Source organism: Anguilla rostrata, chromosome 6 (genome assembly GCF_018555375.3).
Source record: "Anguilla rostrata isolate EN2019 chromosome 6, ASM1855537v3, whole genome shotgun sequence".
NCBI lineage: Eukaryota > Metazoa > Chordata > Actinopteri > Anguilliformes > Anguillidae > Anguilla > Anguilla rostrata.
The window spans coordinates 34,464,702-34,479,957 of NC_057938.1; positions in this window are offsets into that span (position 1 = coordinate 34,464,702).

A 15,256-nucleotide genomic window follows, 5' to 3' on the forward strand; every position below is an offset into this window, starting at 1 on the left:
TTCACAAAACACTTATGCATTTTTGGTTACTTTTGGTTGAATGAATGAATGAATGAATAAATAAATAAATAAATACAAATTTGATATTTCTTTTGCCATATGCGTTAGATTTTTCTACTGTTAGGACTTTGTGAGGCCTAGAAAAAACAACAGACTTTTTAGAGATGCAGCCCCACCACAAAATGCTACATTGGTTTCTTAATCTAGATGTACAACTGTAATGTTCTTATACTTTGAATATGAAACTCACACTTACACTTTTTTAAAGGTGTTGAATTAAGAAAGTATAAATTGTTGCTTTAAGTCATTAGATGGAAGCATTAATGACAGAGACACATGGGGTTTGTATTTTTTATACAGACTTATAGCAGGTGTGATCGCCTGGTTGAACCTCAGTATAAATTCCTTCCTCAGCATGCAAGAATGTTATGCCAGAGGCTAAAGGAGACAGTGATTAGCCAAGCATAATAAATTAAATTAACATGATATCAAAACAACGTTTTACAACATTAAAAGAAAAACGTATTTCAGGTTTAGTGGCACATTTCTCTGTGTATTACAAGATTGAATCAACTCCAACTGTACTGTTTTGCGACCTGAAAATCCCTAGAAATTTGTTGAATGCCTTTGCCACCAGAGTTGTTCCATTTCTGGACAAAGGACCCACTCTGATTTTTCTTTTGCATTTATAAAAAGAAAACTGAAACATTAATAGCACCCTTTTTATCGTGTCAAATTGGACAAGGCCAACCATCGCATAATTAAAGTGACAAGGGGGAGTCCGGTTAGCCTTCTTAAACACAGACTCCAGGGGTAAACCCTCTAAACACATATCTATTATTCAATCAAAGGTTTCCTATTCAAGTGACTTGGGAATGGAACAAATCCCTTCATTCCCTTCCTGGGTGGATCATGTATGAGAGCAGAAGAAATGGGGAGTGGGACGCTAATTTATATCCTTTTGATTTCCAATTTCCATTCAAACAACGGATGGTGTAGATTACCCTGACAATCAGAGGCGGAAGAACGATGGATATTATTAGAATTTGGAGGGGGGGTTATTATTTTTTTTAGATATCCTGCAAAGACACATCAGACTATTTTCAGAGTGCCCTCTCACTTTCTCTTTCACTCTCATTGTTCGGCATGTCCTGAGGATTGCCGGTATGTAATTTAAGAACGCAGGCACAAAGACAGAAACGCCAAGCCGACAATGAAGGGGCTGGTTCTGAAGCTGAATATCCATTTTCTCTCAAAGCCCCATGTGGTGTGATTTAGATTGCTAGAACAAAGAAGAAAACCGGAGCAGGGATGTTATAAGATTTTGGATTAAGCATAGAAAGAAAGAACAACCTCAACCTTGAATTGTATAAGTGGATCGAAACCCTGCAACAATTGCAGTTTAAAACTGAGTGAAAGACAAAGCATATTGTGGTAAAGCCTGAGTCAACATTGTGTGCTCTACTTCAGTCTTCATGTATTTAGAACTTTTTGCAGCTCGAGAAAAGAAAAATTATTTATAAGCCCATATCTGAATTTTCAAAGCTATTAAACAGTCGTTGTGTTTGACCTGGATTCCATCAACCCTTTGGCCTTAATTATGGAATAAATTATACATGGATGAAACACATGTTTTAGCCACAAACACAGTGTGGTGACTTGATGTTGGGGCCAAATGCTGAGTGTTTAAAATTGAAGTCAAATGTTGAGTGTTTTCACACAATTATACATGTATGGCAAGTTGGTGATGAATTATTATAAGCTGAAATTACACCAATTGCTATTAACAATACTACATTGGTGCTACAGCATTTGTAAGAAAAAGTTCTGTGAAAACCATTGCTTTGTAGACTGCTCCAGTCACGTTTGTCTCCAGTGGATCGATGGAGCAGATTTGATAAGGACTTGCTGTGGCACCCGGAATACCATCATTGTTGTCCCACACTGCAGAGGGGCAAATTGCCCCCAATTGTTGCGATTGATCCTGGCGACTGCTGTGTAGATGGCAAAGTCTCGCAATCAAAGTTGATAGCAACAACCACGGGGAATCCCACCTCCAAATACGCCCCCAAACATACCAGTAGGATTTGTCAAAGTAAACTCCATTTCACACTTTTCGTCAAGTTTATTGCCCTAGAGTCCCCCTGAAGTGTGTATAATGCTGTCATTGATATGTCTTAATTTCTTTATACATCATTCCTAATCAAATTGCCCATAGGGGAAATTTTATGGAACAGTACATAGCAAGTTAAGCAAAAAGCTATTTTTGAATGTGATTTGACAAAATTTGAATGTGATTTGCACTTCACAAGACATCAGCCATCTGAAACACTAACTTAAGAAGTATTGGCAAGGTGGTTAACCCCTTCGCACAGATGCCAAATTTTCACCCATTTCGGGGGTGTTTTATTAAGGACTTCATAACTCCAGATATAAGCATCAAAGAGACTTGGAAAATGGCTTAAATGAAGTAAGACACCATTTTACAATACTAACTCATATTTGTGTATATTCATAATTTATATTATACATATTCATAATTAATAATTCGATTCACAAATCTAATTATCTTGGAAGAAATGCAAAAATGAAATTCTCCTTTAGTTTGAAATGAAATACTGAGAGGTCACATGTATATAAAACAGATAAAACTAGATCCTGGATCCTAAACTCCCATAAACCACAAATGTGCAAATTCTGAGGATTATACTCACAACTAATATGAATCTGTGAAGCCAAAAATTAGCAGTGTACCCTGGTGTTGCTTTGTGTCTCTAAATATATCCAAATTGTCTAAATTGTGCATTGTTGCAATCATATAATCATATATTTCAGTACAAATCAACTGTTTTGACTCATGAAACTCACTTTTGAATTATTTCAAGTGGGAATGACCATCTTTTCATCAGCATTAATCAATATTGGGGTCAATGATATCAAGTGGCAATGACCATCTTTTCATCAGTATTATTCAATATTGGGGTTGCTATACAGAATACAAATGGTGGTGAAAGCATGTTTTTATGAACTCCTTGATAGACGCTATTATCCAAGGGGAGGGGTGGAGGGGGGGATTGTAGTTGCAGATGACACTACCGGGAGGACTGCTTGGATGCATACCTATGCAACAATGGTGTCACTTAGAAACTCTGTATATTGCATAGTTGCCGTGCATCATCTACTAATAAATTTAGAATTCAGTGCTTGTTGTTTCCACTCATAGTTTGGTTGCAGGAGCAATGAATGTCTGAGTTGAGCAATTTCAGGATGCTGATGTTCTGGCCACTTGGTGCTTACACAAAGTGGTTAATGTGATTAGCAGCAATCTATGCTTGACCTATGTTGGTGGCAGGTTTTTAAAATTTTAGTTGACTATATGGCATTTTGGTAGGCCGATCTAGTACATATAGATTTTCGATGTGTTGTACTGTTTTAATATATTGAACTGGGGGTAGTGCGAGGAGGGCATACGGCCCGTATATTACTGTAATTGTATTTTCTGTAGCCTATAACTGGCTTATTCCTATCTATTAATTTTATAGCTAAATGTTTTACTTGTGTATGATTATCTGATTGATTAAAACCTGAAAAAATACCTCAGTGGTTTTTTCATTTCATTCTGCTTGTTGGACCCTAATGAGTCAATTAAGAACCACAATTGCGATTAAACATTACAGTAAAACACTTTAAAAATTACACTGAACAAATATATATATATATATGCAACACTTTATTTTTGCAGCCATTTTGAATGCGTTTAAATAATACCTCAAAGATTTGTTCTATGTGCTCGAAGATCTTATTTCTCTCAAATTTTGCCCACAAATTTGTTTATATCACTGTTAGCTAGCATTTCTTCTTAGTCATGATAATCCATCTTCTGCGCAGGTGTGGCATATCAAGACGCTGATTAAAAGCCATGATCACTACACAGGTGTTACTTACGATGAGGTCAAAAAAAGACCACCCTAAAATTATGAGTTTTTTGTTGTTCAACACCATGTCACAGATGCCTCTGTCCTGCCCGTATTCTGTCCTGCCTGTGTTCCGCCCTGCCCGTGTTCTGTTCTGTTTTTTTCAGTTCTTAAGTATCTTTTTGTGTTTGTGGTTTTGCCTCTCGTGGCCTTTTGTTTGTTTCCTGTTTTTTTTATTAAGTAAAGTCTTTGTTTGAATTTTCCTTTTGGAGTCTTTTTTTTTACTCTGCGCCTGGGTCCAACCCCCCGAATCCCTGACACCTCAAGAGTTAAGAGATCATGCAATTGGCATGCTGAATGCAGGAATGTCCTGTACAGCTGTTGCCAGAGTAATGGCTGTTCATTTCTTCACCATAAGCTGCCTCCAGCGTCGTTTCAGAGATTTTGGAAGTTTGTTCAACGGGCCTTACGACCGCAGACCACGTGTAACCACGCTAGGCCAGGACCGCCACATCCGACTTCTTCACTTGCGGAATCATCTGAGGCTAGCCACATGGACAGCTGATGAAACAGGAGGTTTACACAACCATAGAATTTTTGCACAAACTGTCAAAAATCGCCTCAGGGTGTATCTGCGTGCTCGACGTCCTCACCGGGGTCTTGATTTGTCTGCAGTTCGGCGTCACATTCAATGTGAGTGGGCAAGAGCTCACCTTCAATGGCCACTGACATGCTGGAGAACGGTCCTCTTCACTGATGAATCACGGTTTCAGCTGTACAGGGCAGATGGCAGGCAGCGTGTATGCTATCGGGTGGGTGAGCGGTTTGCTGATGTCAACGTTGTGAACAGAGTGGCCCATGGTGGTGGTGGGGTGTTGGTATGGGCAGGCATATCCTATGAGCAGAGAACTCAAGTGCATTTTATCCATGGCAATTTGAATGCACAGAGATATTGTGATGAGATCCTGAGGTCCATTGCTGTGCCATTCATCCACTGCCATCACCTCATGTTTCAGCATGACAATGCACGGCCCCATGTTGCAAGGATCTGTACACAATTCCTCGAAACTAAAAACGTCCCAGTTCTTCCATGGCCTGCATACTCACCAGACATGTCACCCATTGAGCATGTTTGGGATGCTCTGGACAGGTGCATTATGACAGCATGTTCCAGTTCCCACCAACATCCAACAACTTTGCACAGCTATTGAAGAGGAGTGGGACGATATTCCACAGGTTACAATCAACAATTTGATCAATTCAATGCGAAGGAGATGTGTTGCTTTGCATGAGGCAAATAGTGGTCACACAAGATACTGATATGGTATGCTGTTCATTTCATGGTATCTTCTTTTTTGGGGAATCTGTGACTAACAAATGCATATCTGTATCCCCAATCACATGAAATCAATAGATAAGTGCTTAATGAATCTATTTCAGTAGACTTATTTAGGTTTTTTACCTTTGAACTCAATAAAATCTTTGAAAAATCAATTTTTGTTCAGTGTATATAGGACTTTAACTTTGAAGTAACTAAAGCTCAATTACAAAGGCAGCCACTCTGGGTTATCATATTAAGCTGAATGCAAATTATCAGTATGTAATAATGTCCGAATTGATGGTGCCCTAGGAAACCGCCTATGTCGCCTATGCCAGCAACTGACCCTGATGTCAGCAATATATTAGGTCTGAAAATCAACACTTTGATCTGTGAATTTTCAAAACAAACTAAATTTAAGAGGCCTAATAGTCGGTGCCCAAACTGTTGGTGCAACCATCACAAAATCTGCTGAATTACTTAATTTTCAAGGAAAACATTGTCAAAAATTATTACGATATACAGTATTCAAAATACAAACAAACTGCATCAGGATGAACTGTGGTCACAAGCTCTCTGACGCTTAACAAGACAGCACTCCAAAATTATGGCCTAAAAAAAAGGCCATGTCCAGGCCTATTTATGGCAGGGGCACCATTCAGAAATGTCTTGTATCCACGGCTAATGCACAAACATGAATAGCCTGGAAAAGGGAGCGCAGAACCTGGACCCCTAAACAATGCAAAAAATATATGATTATGAGTCAGTTTACTTTTTTCCTATATTGGGGAGGTTTATGTTTGAGGAAAAGTCAAAGGAAGCCTTAAATTCACAATGCCTGCTGCCAACTGTTAAACATGGTGGTTGATCTATAATGGTACGGGCTTCGCATGGTCATAAAATAGCTAAGGAATATGAAGCCACTGTACAAGACCAGGTACAGCCTAAGGTTCCAATTCTCTTTCCACATGATGTCCCCATATTCCACATTGGTAATACCTCCATACACACTGCTAGACAATTTCAAGAGTGGCTTCAGAAACACAAGGATTAAGTCAAATGTCTATAGTCTCCACAATCACCAGATTTAAACATCATTAAACATTTATTTTGGACGTTCTGGAGCGCAGAGAGTGACATACATTTCCACCTCCTTCATCCTTCAGAACTGCAGGCTTTCCTTCTTCAAGAATGGTCCAATATTCCACTACACACCATCCAGAACAAGTATGACAGCATTCTAATAAGGATTGCAGCTGTTCCTGCGATGGATTGGCAACCTGTCCAATGTGTGTTCCTGCCCCTCTCCCAATGCATGCTAGGATAGACTCCAGCACCCCCCTGCGACCCTGACTAGGAATAAGTGTGTGTAGATAATGGATGGATGGATTGAAGCTGTTCTGAAGGGAAAGGAGACGCTACTTCTTATTAGTCACTTGATATTCATATAACTTGGTGGTTTGGTTTGGTGGGTCCATTAAAATAAAGCAGTTTCCCTCACTGGTCAAAGCAAAGCAAGTTTTATAAAATTAGAACCCCTTTTTCCACAACAGCTGACAACACTAACCGTTTTTATAATTAGTCTCCACCCCTTCACGGCTGCTTTCCCCTATAGATCAATTGTATAGTTGGGGGTTTGTTCCCAATGTGATTATTAATTGCTCAGAGGAATAAAAACTTTCACAGAGAGTTTTGTTAAGCGGTGCACTTTAATTTGCTATTCAAATGGACAGATATTATTTTATTTTCACATATAATAATACCATTTTTATTGATCTTCTTACCACTACAAAGTCAGCCATCTCTTTGTGTTGCTTTGTTTAACAAGCCCTATGGCTGCATTGATCTTACGGATACTTTTTATTGCTTTTTATGTTCTTCTAATGTGGAATGCCCCATACCAATCATAGGCGTGTCCTATCACTGTAATGTCCATCAACTTGGGAGAGTGTATGCAAATACACACTTCACTAGTGAGATTGGCAAATTCAGACCTGACTGATCTCTGAGAATCTCACAGAGAAAAAAGAAATTCACCCAGTCACCTGCAGGCAGCTGTCAGATTGTTTTGGTGATTGTGATTGTTTGTTCACAGCCAAAACGGGCTGTCTTAATCAGGAGGCAGCCACGGCGTCTGGAGAGACACACTTTTGTTCTGCTTTACTTTCATTAGTTTCACTCATTTTTCTGCCAAGTTCCCTGCAGAGAAAGGATTGTCTCTATGGCTGAGGCTTGGTTGTAATCAGCTAACCGTAAAACATTTGTGAGTGAGTGATAGTGGCCTGGACCTAATCAACATGTTTCCTTAACCTTGACTTGAGAAATACAGTGCATGCAATTCCTAGTGTTTTATTTTTAACAAACATACTTCAGAGATCTTCAAGATCGCTGCTTGCATGAACTTTCCAAATAGTTGTCTTTATGAAGATAAAAGATGTACATTTATTTGAAGTTCAAAGTTAAGGACAAAACCTGATTGAGTCCAGGGCAGACTCCTGCTGTTCTTTTAGCAAAAAAAGAACAGCAAAAAAAGCAAAAAAAAAAAAAAAAGCTGAAAAATACTCTGAATGACATGGTTGGACATACAGTGTTTGCCTGTAATATAACAGCTTCTCTCCCTGCTACTAAACCCTTGCCATTCCGCCTTGGGAAGAAACCAAATCACTCTGAGATTTGAGCCGGATGATAGAGGTTTATTGTTGATTATCATAAGTGTTCATAAAGGGAATTTGGGGTATTCACAGTGCCGTGCAAACGGATTTGAAATCTTCCAAGCTAATCTCCTCTGCTGTTCCACTGGAAGGGCCTTAAAGCCAGATGTCACAAGGGCCTGACACATCTGTCACCTGCATGAACCTCGGTGGCACACTTAAGGTCTCGTGGCAGCCTTATTATGGAATTAACTTCAATAAAACCTTTTGTTAGAATTTTGTAGTTGAATTGTCATAGGGGTAATTTGGAGCCATATCTCTAAGTAAATCGGCCTTTAAGTTTCTGCAGTGTTCTGTTTTGACTTAAAGTCCTGAACTTGTGGAACTTGGCAAAAGAACTTTTGAGCTCAACAATTGGGAGAATTATAAGACTAACTGGCAACTTTTTTTGATTGTCTGATGGGACAAAAATATGTGTTAAAAAAAGAAATGATTTCCTCTCTCAGACAGAGAAAAGCAGTCTGAAAATTTCACTTCAAAAGAACTCATCCCTGGAGAATCTACAGTATGCTCTCCTCTTCTCAAATCCTGGTGACGCTCTCTTGAGCACCCTCAGTTCAGGGTGGCTGAGGTTTTTTCCTACTTTCTTTCTTTCTTTTATTCTATATTTCAATTTAATTAGATTTGTGGAAATAATTTTCAGAATGCTTCACACAGTCAAAGCTCTCAGGGGTTTGAAACCAGCTGCATACTTCCTTCCAGAATCTTTTCAGCAATAAAGCATAAATTATTTAAAATAGCACGACCTTTTATCTCCCACCCTTTGAAGGCAGCAAATTAAAAATGCAAATGGAGAGCTAATTAATATGCAAATGTATTCATTCACTGTTAACAATTAGCAATTAAACCAGCCAGTGTCTAGAAAGAGCACAGACAAAACAAGTAACTTCATTTATCATTAAAAATGGGTAGAGTATGCAACATTTGTAACTCACTTTTGTCATGCTTTCTCTGTGTCCAGCTGTCATGGTTTCAGATAAACAGAAGGCATTCCAAGGAAAAAGTATCGATTATGCCACATGCACTATATATTATTTATGAGAATTTTATGTAAACTTAATATTATTCATAGAATTATGAAAACTGTAGGAAAAAATGAACTTTATAGCACATTACTGATAATTATTTCAAATCATAGATTACTCTTTTCTTGGATAGCTAACTCATATATATATATATATATATAATACATTTTGTGGTAAATTGTTATTATTGTGGAAATATTGTTATTTCAACTGAATTTGTATGTTTATATTTTTTAAAGATTACTACATTAACTTTGTTTGGATAGCTGCCACCAGGTACTTTCCATTATTCATTTTGTGCAGTCAAGTTGTTGTTTTGAGTTCAAGTAATTTTGAAGCACTTAAAATGTTGGCCTTAAAAGCCTTCTGCTATGGTCCAAGGCCTGCTTCAAATTTGCAGTCACTCAAGTACTGTTTTCCAATAACCACATCTTTGACATTTAAAGTGTATAAATATGCATTTTATTTTTGATGGCATGCAACAATGAATGATTAAACAATTCATATTTTGCCCAAACACTGTTTATGGTAGTATGGCTTTTGTGGATTTTGTAGGTTCCCATTAATTGAAAATCCCTTGATTTTCTTATCTAGATGAAAATAAAATACCACAAATCAGTACCAGTATTTCAATACAGTAACATTCTGGGGTAAAAAAGCAACAGTCTGGAACACTCTTTCAAATGCACTTGGAGACTTCAAGTTCTCTTCAGTAGTCATACATTTCCTAAAATTTGTCATTTTAATGTCATGAAGTAATATCCACAACTGAATCACTCTTCTAATAGTATTTGCAAGGCATCTCAAAGTAGATTTGATAAAATATACAAGCCAACATATTCATATATGATAAACAATATGGAATTATAATGTAATAAATTGTAATATTTATAACATAAGACTTAGGTCTTATTTATTTAGACATGACCAGTCAAATATGTTACAGAATATATTTGGCAGGATGCAGTATTAATATATCACACATTCAGAAATGCATATGCACCACTACACTAGAATGTAATTAATTGACATAATATTAACTGACATTTCCACAATAGTAATGTAAAAATTGATTGCAAACATATGACTTTCACATTATTATTTAAAATATACATTTTGTGGCTCTGTAAGTTGATGTCATCAGATAGATGGTTGTGTATTTTAATTGTATTTTTTTAATTGTTATTTTTAAACAGGTCTGAAGGTACAAAAAGCCCAGATGTGGCGAATGCTTTAAATAATATCCTCTCAGGACAATCAAATCTCCAAATGCCTAAACCAGTAAATGTTAACTAATAAACTGTAATTCTAAATTTGCAAGCATTGCTAAGGATTTGATTGAATCTGAGTATTTCTATTTTTTGCAGCTGATTCATTATGCATTCAACTTTCTTACACCTATGTTTTCTCTGTTTAAAAGAGATCATTAGCAGCTCTTGCATACTGTATTTGTATTGATTGTGTAAGCAGTATTTAGTCATTAGTACTTCTAGGAATAATTAGTTAATTATTTTAAGCAGAAGATAATGACATGTCATCACAAGGAAAAAAATATAATAGGAAATGAATACTGCCAGTTTTAATAGATTTGTATTCATTCTTATAGTAATTTAAAGTACAAATGTAGCTGTTATTTGCATTTTTGTTTTGTTTTTTGCTGAGTCACAGGTACTCTGGATAAAAATCTTGCACTAAACTCCCATCTAGCAAAAAAGCCTCTTCTAACAAGAAGTAGTCTACCCAAGGCAGTTTTCACTCCCACACGAAACTGCATTGTTTTTTGTGATTAATTTGCTGATTGAAAACGCATGTTTGCGCATCTGGTTGTTTAAAGTAGTCAGCTGCTATTTTCTTATAGTAGTTTTCTTATTATAGTAGTTTTACTACTGATATTTTTCTCTTTTAATATATACATATAGTATATTGTACTCATTGTTTTACCGCTTATACATTATAACAGAGCCTCTTCCTCTAATAAAGAGATATTTAATTTCTATGTGTCAAGGCTGCATTGTTTTGTGTGATTAATCACACATTCCTGGGAAGTGTTTGGGGAAGTCCAGAGCAGCCTTCGCAGGACAAGGGTGCTGTTGTGTTCTGTGAGGCAGCCTCCAACCCCAAGGCCCCCAATATGCAGTATGTATGGAAGATGTGCTGGTTACGGGGCATCTTCATTTTTTTAGCCCCACCTGCCTTCATCCAGCTCTACAGGGCCTGGGCCTCACCATTTCTTTTGGGGGCAGAACAATCCCCAAAAACCCCTCAGCAAGCTAGCACCCAATGACCAGCCCCATCGCTGACAGTTGACACCTTGGCACCTCTCTTCTCCCCTCTCCATCTTTCCCAACGGAACCTGTGTACCCAGTGCCCCTGGTGCACAGAACCTTAGGTTCATGCTACAGGATCCATTTTGATGGGATTGTAGCATGAGACAATTTATGCGTTTCCCCCCTTTTCCTCTCATTCCTGTAGTTTTAGCGAGGATGAGACACTTTACATTACATTACAGGCATTTAGCAGACGCTCTTATCCAGAGCGACTTACACAACTTTTTACATAGCATTTTTTACATTGTGTCCATTTATACAGCTGGATATATACTGAAGCAATGCAGGTTAAGTACCTTGCTCAAGGATACAACGGCAGTGTCCTTACCCGGGAATCGAACCTGCGACCTTTCGGTTACAAGCCCAGTTCCTTACCCACTGTGCTACACCCGTCCCCCACTTGAGGGCACAAGTTCTGCTGGTTCACCTCCATTGGAACTGGATGGCAGACTTGTTACAACTTTTGGGTGTTTTTATCCCCCAGTGGTTATGTTTATGTTATTTCACTTTACTTTAGATTTTTGTGAAGAACAGCATCTAATAAAGTGGTTTATATTCTGTGACAGTTTTGTACGTTCTTTGTCATGTGGTGTTCCGTTGCCCCACTACATTCTCGCCTGACTGATTTGCTATTCTGTTGACCTATACAATGGCAGATTGACTCTAATGAAATGGAACATAAGGTTATGTACGTAACCTTGGTTCTTTGAATAAGGTCCACATGCAACTCGGCATGATCATGTGAGGAATTCCAATGCCATTACATCCCAATGCCATGAAAGACATTACATTTCATTTGGCAGATCCAAAGTGACATACAATAAGTGCATTCCGAAGGTTATTGGAACAACTATCGAACACAGGTCGGATAAGGCAGAATTATCGTAAAGCATCAGTTATCCATAGCCATGAACATCAAGTCTGGTTCACACAGTTAATGTAGGCTAAGTCAGTACACTTACGGCAGGTCAAACTAGAAGTGAGGCATGATTACAAGAGATAAAGAGCCACAACATCAAGATGATAGTAAAAGTGCCACACAAAAGAAATTGGGCAGTGACTCAGTGGTTCATTGAGGAACGTAGAGTTCATTCCACCTCTATGGAGCTAGGGTGGAGAATCTCCATGGATGAGATGAGTAAGAACAATTCACCAGGATGGCAGGAAGGCAGGGCAGCCACTGTAGTACCATTGACAGTGATAGAGAGCTCTCATAGTAGGGCGGTTCTCATAGTAGGGATGAAGAACAGCTCTGTGTTGTCAAGGCTGAGATTCAGGTTCTACCAGGACATCCTCGTTGAGATGTAAACCAGGCAGGCAGATATTCTCTCATTAACCTCTGTGTCAGAGGGAGGGAAAGAGAAGAGTTGTGTGTCATCAGCACAGCCGTGATGCCATGTGAAATAATGTCTGATCCAATAGATTTAGTGTAAATGGGGAACAGCAGAGGCCCCAGTACAGATCCTTGTGGGACTTCTGTAAGAAGTGGATGAGGTTCAGAGACAGACCCAATCCAGGTGACCTGGTAGTACCTATCTGCTAGATAGGAAGCAAACTAAGAGAGGGCAGTCCCAGAAATGCCCATCTCTGCCAGTGTGGAGATTGGTGGTTGGTGGTTGACAATGTAAAATGCTGCAGAAAGGTCTAGGAGGATCAGGACAGAGGAGAGGGATAGGCCATTACAGCTAGGAGAGCAGTCTCAGTAGAGTGCCAAGTTAGAAAGCTGCACTGGAGAGGGTCAAGCAGGTGTTCTGATGGAGAAAGGATGAAAATGAGTCAAGCACTGCTCATTCAAGAGATGAGTAAGACCTTCAAGTGTTTTGCACAGAAAAGGCAACAACAATACAAATTGATAGTTCTCGACATTAGAGGGAGCTATGGTAGGTTACTAAAGCAGTGAGGTAACATGAACCATCTTAAAGTCAGAGGGAACATAGACATAGGATAAGGAACCATCACTGATGGAGGAAGAATTAGGGGCGGACAGGTGGTAATACTTATTGTGTGATGTTGTGTCTTCCCCATAGTGGTAATTAATTTTCTATTCACTCTAGTAGCTCACGCTCTTGGCGAGGATACAGTGCCGTGTTTACATTATTCATAGAACTAAGGTTACCTACGTAACCCAACAGTATGTCAGACTAGAAACAAAATGCAATAGCAATTATTACTATGACTAAGGGTTTCCTTTGGTAATAATCAGTCAAGGCAACAATTGGAGTGCCACAGTAACATAATATAAACATTTAATGTGATTACTGTCAACATTCAAATTTCTGAAAAATAATCTGACCACCACAATACATGAGACTCTCAAAACTGGCATCTATAAAATCATATGCAGTATATATCATCAGCGCATATCAAATTTGGAAAAAAAAATCAAGGAGGAAAAAAAAGTGTACAGTAACAGTGGAAATGGAAAATGGAATTCATTACAACTACAAATCAAATTTAAATTGATTATTCAGACTGGACATTTATATTGTCTGGTCGGGATCACAAGCCAGACCTGCACAAATAATTGGAAAACCAGACATTCAAAACTGGGCATCTGACAGCTGTATGACCAATTGATGGAAACTTGTGCTAGCTTTCATTTGTGATAAGGTCATTAGCAATAGTTAACACTTAGCTTAGTAGTCTAACTACATTAGTTATACATAGGGCAGTAATTTTGCTGGAACAGGAGTGAATTTGATGGGGTAGGCGCGTTCCGGTTCATATTTTGGTAAATGGTAAATGGACTGCATTTATATAGCGCTTTTATCCAAAGCGCTTTGCAATTGATGCCTCTCATTCCCCCATTCACACACACACACTCACACACCAATGGTGAAAGGCTGCCATGCAAGGTACCAATCAGCTCGTTGGGAGCAATTAGTCTGTACTGCCACCAGACTGAATCTGGACCAGTCTTCAAAGTACTCTAAATTCAGGCACCCTTTTCTCCATCATGTATACAGGCACATCTCTGGCTGTGGCGGTGGCCCCCGGCCAAGTTTTTTTTTTCCTTTCCATATATTAAAAATTAAACGCTCATCTCCCTCAGCAATTAATGCATATATTGCTAAGGAAGGACGTTTTATGTTTTATTCATTAAAATATAATGTTGCTGGTAAATATTTGTCCCACAAGCAGGTTTACTTGCAGCCAGTCAGAGATGTCTGTCTCAGTGGATTTCTATTGTTATTGCAGTGAGAGCCACCAAGGTTTATTAGATTTGCCTTGCACAAATTATGAGCTGTTCATACCTTGACTTTCTGCAAAACTGTTGTTTTAGTTACACTGAACCACTCCGCAGAGTAAATAATGAAATGCTTTTTCTTGTTGTTACTTTTAATTACAGTTAAATAACACCATAGATTCATGAAGCTCTTTTTGAGTTTAGAGTAGCAACACATGGCTCATTACATCTGGCAGCAACTGTCATTGTGAGACTGGGGTTTAACAGAGTGATTTTTGCAACAGAGGGCTTGTAGGCTTTTGGTTTTTGGAAATCATGCACACTCAGAAAATTTGGAAGCAAAACATTTTTTTAAGTGAAGTTAATGTATAATATATAAATGTCTGCAGGCACTGTGGCCAGCAAAGACCAGGCTTGAGCAGCACGGCATCCAACATGGCCCTACAAAACTGCAGTGAAATCCCATTGAATATTTCTTATTTTGCTGTTGCAAAGTTAAATATATAAATATATTGTGACATATTTAAACAATTTTAAAATATATTTATATATATATTAATTGTTTTTCCTACTCCTATATAAATAACTCTATAATGTCAATATGTAATAAAGAACATATGTCTTCAGAATTATATTGTTATTTGACAAGTATGTGAGCAATCCATTTGTTCAGATACATATCAATTCAATCACTTGAATTATTTTATTTTTAATATCATTCTAAAATTATTCAGCAATTTTATCAGTACTGTATGGATTTGGCCCTTTTTGGGG